Here is a 6,298-nt window from a genome sequence, read left to right as displayed (position 1 = left end):
GCATTTTTCAATAAATTGTCAGTGAAGGTGCTTAAACTTGTGCCTAATTTAAATAAACATTAAGATTAAATTGACAAGTTGTGCAATATTTGTTAAATATAATGATAATATAAAAAAAACTATTTGAGAGTGAGGAACAGGGCTGTAAATTTTGCCATGAGCTAGTTAGATTGGGGCCAAATGTTGGTTTAAATAAATGCATTATTATTATTATTATTATGTCTATTTTTTAATGCTGTTAGCAAAAATGGCAAAAATACAGTTTTGTGTGATATTGAAATATATAAAAGGCCTAATTTACAATAAAGATTAAATATTGCAATAAAATTGACCGTTTGTGCAACATATGTTCAATTTAATGATAATATAAAAATAACTATATGAGAATGAGGAACAGGGCTGTAAATGTTTTGCCATAAGCTAGTTAGTTTGGGGCCAAAATGTTGGTTTAAATTAATGCATTATTATTATTTTTTATTTATTATTTTTTTTCCCCAATTTTTTAACACTGTTAACAAACATTTGGCAAAAATACAGTTTTGTGTAATAGTGAAATATATAAAAGGCCTAATTAACAATAAAAATTAAATAAACATTAAAATTAAATGGACAATTTGTGCAATATTTGTTAAAAATAATAATTATATAAAAATAACGATTTGGGAATTAGGAAGAGGGCTGTACATTTTGCCATAAGCTAGTTAGTTTGGGGCCAAAATGTTGGTTTAAATAAATGCATTATTATTATTATTATTATTATTATTATTATTATTTCTATTTTTTTAATGCTGTTAGCAAAAATGGCAAAAATACAGTTTTGTGTGATATTGAAATATATAAAAGGCCTAATTTACAATAAAGATTAAATATTATTATTATTATTATTTTTTTTTTTTTTTTTTTTTCTATTTTGTAACACTGTTAACAAACATTTGGCAAAAATACAGTTTTGTGTGATATTGAAATATATAAAAGGCCTAATTTACAATAAAGATTAAATATTATTATTATTATTATTTATTTATTTATTTATTTATTTATTTATTTATTTATTTTTTCTATTTTGTAACACTGTTAACAAACATTTGGCAAAAATACAGTTTTGTGTGATATTGAAATATATAAAAGGCCTAATTTAAAATAAAGATTAAATATTGCAATAAAATTGACCGTTTGTGCAACATATGTTCAATTTAATGATAATATAAAAATAACTATATGAGAATGAGGAACAGGGCTGTAAATTTTTGCCATAAGCTAGTTAGTTTGGGGCCAAAATGTTGGTTTAAATGAATGCATTATTATTATTATTTATTTTTATTTATTTATTTTTTTTTCTATTTTTTAACACTGTTAACAAACATTTGGCAAAAATACAGTTTTGTGTGATATTGAAATATATAAAAGGCCTAATTTACAATAAAGATTAAATAAACATTATCATTAAATGGACAATTTGTGCAATATTTGTTAAAAATAATAATTATATAAAAATAACGATTTGGGAATTAGGAAGAGGGCTGTAAATTTTGCCATAAGCTAGTTAGTTTGGGGCCAAAATCTTGGTTTAAATAAATGCATTATTATTATTATTATTATTATTATCTTTTTTTAAAAAGAAAAATATAGTTTTGTGTGATACTGAAATATATAAAAGAACTAATTTACAATAAAGATTAAATAAAAATTAAAATTAAATGGACAATTTGTGCAATATTTGTTAAAAATAATAATTATATAAAAACAATTTTTATTATTAATTAAATTTTGCTATAAGCTAGTTAGTTTGAGGCCAAAATGTTGGTTTAAATAAATGCATTTTCAATAAATTGTTAGTAAAGGTGCTTAAAGTTCAGAAAATGTATTTTATTTTATATACATTTTTTATTTTTCATTTAACCCTGTTAGCAAAAATTGGCAAAAATACAGTTTTGTTTGATTTTGAAGTATATTAAATGTAACTAATTTATATATATAACTGTATTATTACAATTTTGAAACATATATAAGGCCTATTTTACAATAAAGATTAAATAAACATTATAATTAAATAGACAATTAAAATGTGCAGTATTTGTTAAACATAATAATAATAAAAATAACTTTTTGAGAATGAGGAACAGGGCTAAAAATGTTGCCATAAGCTAGTTAGTTTGGGGCCAAAATGTTGGTTTGTAGTTACTGATAAACTTATAGCCTATTTTTTGTTGAATGGAAAACTATTAAGAGATTATTTACTTGTGTTTCCGTCAGGCTGTAGAATGTTTTACTAGTGAATATAAGTTAAACAAATAATCAAAATATCAAGGTCATGACATTTAGACAATTATGACATGATTTTGTTTGATTTATTGTTTGATTCAGTCAACACAAAATCAACATTTTAGAATAAAGACACATATTTGTGTTAACAGCTAGCTTTTTCATGCTGGGGGAAGGTTAGATAATAGTTTATAAAAAATATCCCACAGCAAAATTGGATTTGTGCATGTAATGGTTGAAAACCGAAGTTTACTGTACTTGTGGAATGAGCTACATACACATGACACACGATACAGAAATCAATAACTGAATGAGTTATAATGTAAAAAAAGGTAATTAGAAGGTTCGAGTTCGTTTGAAAGTAATACTGGCGCCCTCTAGTGGTGAACAGAAGCAATTGCTCACGAGTTGCCTTTATCATTTCATTGGTCATGTAAGTTTTTCCATAAAAGCAGCCCTATCGGGTAACTTCTTATCTTTTTTTTTAAACTTCCAAGTCATAAGATTCGTCCTACATGAATAGGCATATGCTACAGTCAGATTAATGAGCAGTGGATCTACTGACGGATAAGACAAGACAAGCCTAATGATGATGGGAGTTCTGGTGGTGACTGCAGCCTTAGTCGGCGCATAAATCATCTTCTGCTTTACCCTGCAATGAAACAATCCAGACATCTGTTTTGAATCTATGGGATTTCAATTTCACACATCCCTTAAACCCCAAAGTCCCGTTAACATCTCACGGCTAAATTATTCATTAATATTGGCTCTGCCTTCTGCACAAGTTCAGGACATGCACTTAAATTTTTTAAGGGTGCATGAATTTTTTATCTGTTTTGTAAGTCTGCAAAATATGGAAGTTTTTTTTTTTTAGATTCTTTAAAAGAAAGATTCCTGCTTGTGATTATCTGTAGTTTTTACATCAGTAGTTAATTGAAGCACTGTGTGCTTTTCTTGTACTCGGTTTGTTAGGTTAGGTTAATGATCTGACAAAACTCAGTATGAGCCTTCGGCTGCTGTAGGGTTGAGTGTTTGTGATAGTTGGAGAGCAATTGCAAAAGCTTTAATTGGCCCTTGCTGGCCTCTTATCCGATAGAAACAGAGCAGATCTGGCCAGCAGAGGGCGCAGTTTGTAAGATCAAATTTTAAGTGTTTCCTCTTTACACCAAGTTGATCACTGGCTCATAATAAAGGCAATCCATTGCTTTTCTCATTTCATATTTCATTCGACTGGTTCCTTGTTTGTTTTCGATCTTTCGTTCAGATTTGTGCTTTCTCTGCAGTTTGAAGTAATCAAGTCATCTGAGTTCTGTGGGAATGAGTCTATGGGTGTTTACAGGCTTCCATTACAGAACATCAATTATTCATGGGCTGATTATAAGGCTATTGTTTCCTGCCATTATTTCTGAGAGTTTGCATTTATAAAAATTGCCCACCCACATGTAGCCTACACTCTTTCCTAGTTCAGCTAGTTTTGCAACAACTAAAGCCACTTATAATGATTTTATAATGCGTTTCCAGGCCAGGGAGAGATCAACAGTACATCTAAATGCTGTTAAGAGTCGTGTCATTTGTGTTTCCTGCTGGGGGATTTCAGTCTGGTGTTTGTATCTTCCTAGCTGCCATTTTTGGGATGCTACAGCACCTTCTGTTTGTCCTGCTTCTGATGTTTTGTTAATTATGGTTATATCCATATGCGCACCATGTGTGGTTATACAGCCAGCGGAGTGTTTACCGAAGAGCCGGCTGTGCGAGACCAACCTGAACAACAACATTTTTTTAAAGGTTAAAAGCCACATTTCTATTTGACACAAAAGGTTAGAACAGTTCCCAGAGATCAAACTGTACTTTCTACAGAGTCAAAAACATCTTGCAGAACAAAATAAACCCTTAAATCATAGATAGATAGATAGACTGAAAAAGAGAGAATTGAATAGAAAAAGAGAACTGAAAAGAAAAAAGGATGATCAATTCACATGTCGCTTGAACTGAGGCGAATACAGTGATCTCACACCACATTAAAGAGTGGAAAAACACATTTATTGTTTGTATTTTGTGATACAGTTGACAGAATATAAAGGCTAACCTGCATTTATTTTATACTAAGTATAGCTCAAGTCTATTAACATATTTACTGACATATCGCTCGAGATTTACTGATATAAAAATTGCTACTTGTGCACAATGCACATTTCTTAATATTAGCCCAAAATATGTTTTAATATCTCTGTTGATGAGGATTGTATGATCTTTAAATATTTTGCATTTAAAGGCCACTTTAGAACAATCAAATATACTTAAGTATATCTGTAGTTGGACTTCAAAAAAGGCATTAAGTACAAAATTAGTTGTTCCAATTTTACAAACTTTAAATATACCAGTTTAGTACACCAAAAGTATAACTGAAGGGTATTTATATTAAGTACATAATATGTAGTTGTATTTGTAGTATACTTGATATGAAATAAATGCATTTAACATACATTTTACTATATTTATTTTTCACTAGGGTATGATTTTCATAATGCTTATTGCGATTATTGGGCAGCTCCTACAAATAATAAATAGACTCGAAAGCGTTAAATATTATTTACAAGTATTCCGTCAGTATTAAGCCAACAATAAGAAGCCATGGAGCCCACATTAACCTATGTTTGGGAAGCCCTACGAGTGTTTTTGCATACAGGCCCGGGGCTGATTTGCCACTGATTTCCATATCATTGAACGCAGTCCACAGCAGTCCAGTCCATGGAAGATTTATTTGTTTTTGTATTCAGGTTTAATTAAACATGACCTGAAGTTTCTGGATGCTGCATCACATCTTGTTGGTTTTGAATGAAGTTTTTAAATCAAGACAACAACAACACAATAATCATTCACTTTCAGCTCTGAGTTTATTGCATTTCATTTTATGTATTCAGACGTCTTTGGTAGTTTATTTTCTTCATTACTTTGAATATGTATTTGATTTTTTAATCTACTCATAAATATGGTTTATAGCAGGTGTTAACAGTGATTAACAACCATTACTACTGAAGAGTGGGGTTGGTTGGGGTTGCTATAAACCATTAAAGCTCATTTGTTTAGAGAGAATAACCACCCCGCACTCCTGTTGTCAATCACCGTGTCTCACCCCCACCACACACTATGCACTACACCACACCGCTCATTTACGACTCTATACGGCCCCCCCTACACGGCTGCACACCTACAGACCACCACAGCCCGGCAGGGGGGGCAACTAGTTACAACAGAGAAACTTGTCATCATCCGCTGAACCTCAACTTTAAATTTACCAGAGTCATTTAGAAGGCTTTCTTCCAGATGGCATTATGACGTCATATTAAATCTTCTCGGAAGCAGTGTTGCCAAGTCTGCGGTTTTCACATGCAAAGAGCTTGATTGACAGGCAATCTGACCAATCATAACGCCGAATCCACCATTATGTCTGATAAATAAATCAGACAGGCGAATAACTTATGTGGATTTAAAGGAGAAGTCCACTTCCAGAACAACAATTTACAAATAATTTACTCACCCCCTTGTCATCCAAGATGTTCATGTTTTTCTGTCTTCAGTCGTAAAGAAATTGGTTTTTGAAGAAAGCATTTCAGGATTTTTCTTCATATAATAGACTTCAATTGTGCCCCTGATTTTTAACTTGTAGTGAAATGTAGTTTAAATGCAGCTTCAAAGGGCTCTAAACGATCCCAGCTGAGGAAGAAGGCTCTTGTCTAGCGAAACGATCAGTCATTTTTTTCGGAAAATAAAAATGTGTATACTTTATAAGCACAAAAGCTGGTGTAGCGCAGGCTCTGGGATGTGCGTTCACGAAGCTACGTATTGAATCATGTCGAAAGATCACGTGGAACTACAGACCCAGTGTTTTCAAAGTGAACGCTCAAAGACTAAGAAAGTGCAAGTAAGTCAAACTCTGTTTACGAACAAAAAAGTACAACGTGTCGGACGATTCTGAAGTTGTAGGAGAAAATGAGTTTTTCGCCATACTCAACCTTTTTTAGCCGGAGTACACAGA

This window comes from Labeo rohita, chromosome 14 (genome assembly GCF_022985175.1).
Source record: "Labeo rohita strain BAU-BD-2019 chromosome 14, IGBB_LRoh.1.0, whole genome shotgun sequence".
NCBI classification, from domain to species: domain Eukaryota; kingdom Metazoa; phylum Chordata; class Actinopteri; order Cypriniformes; family Cyprinidae; genus Labeo; species Labeo rohita.
Note: the sequence above shows the minus strand (reverse complement) of the source record.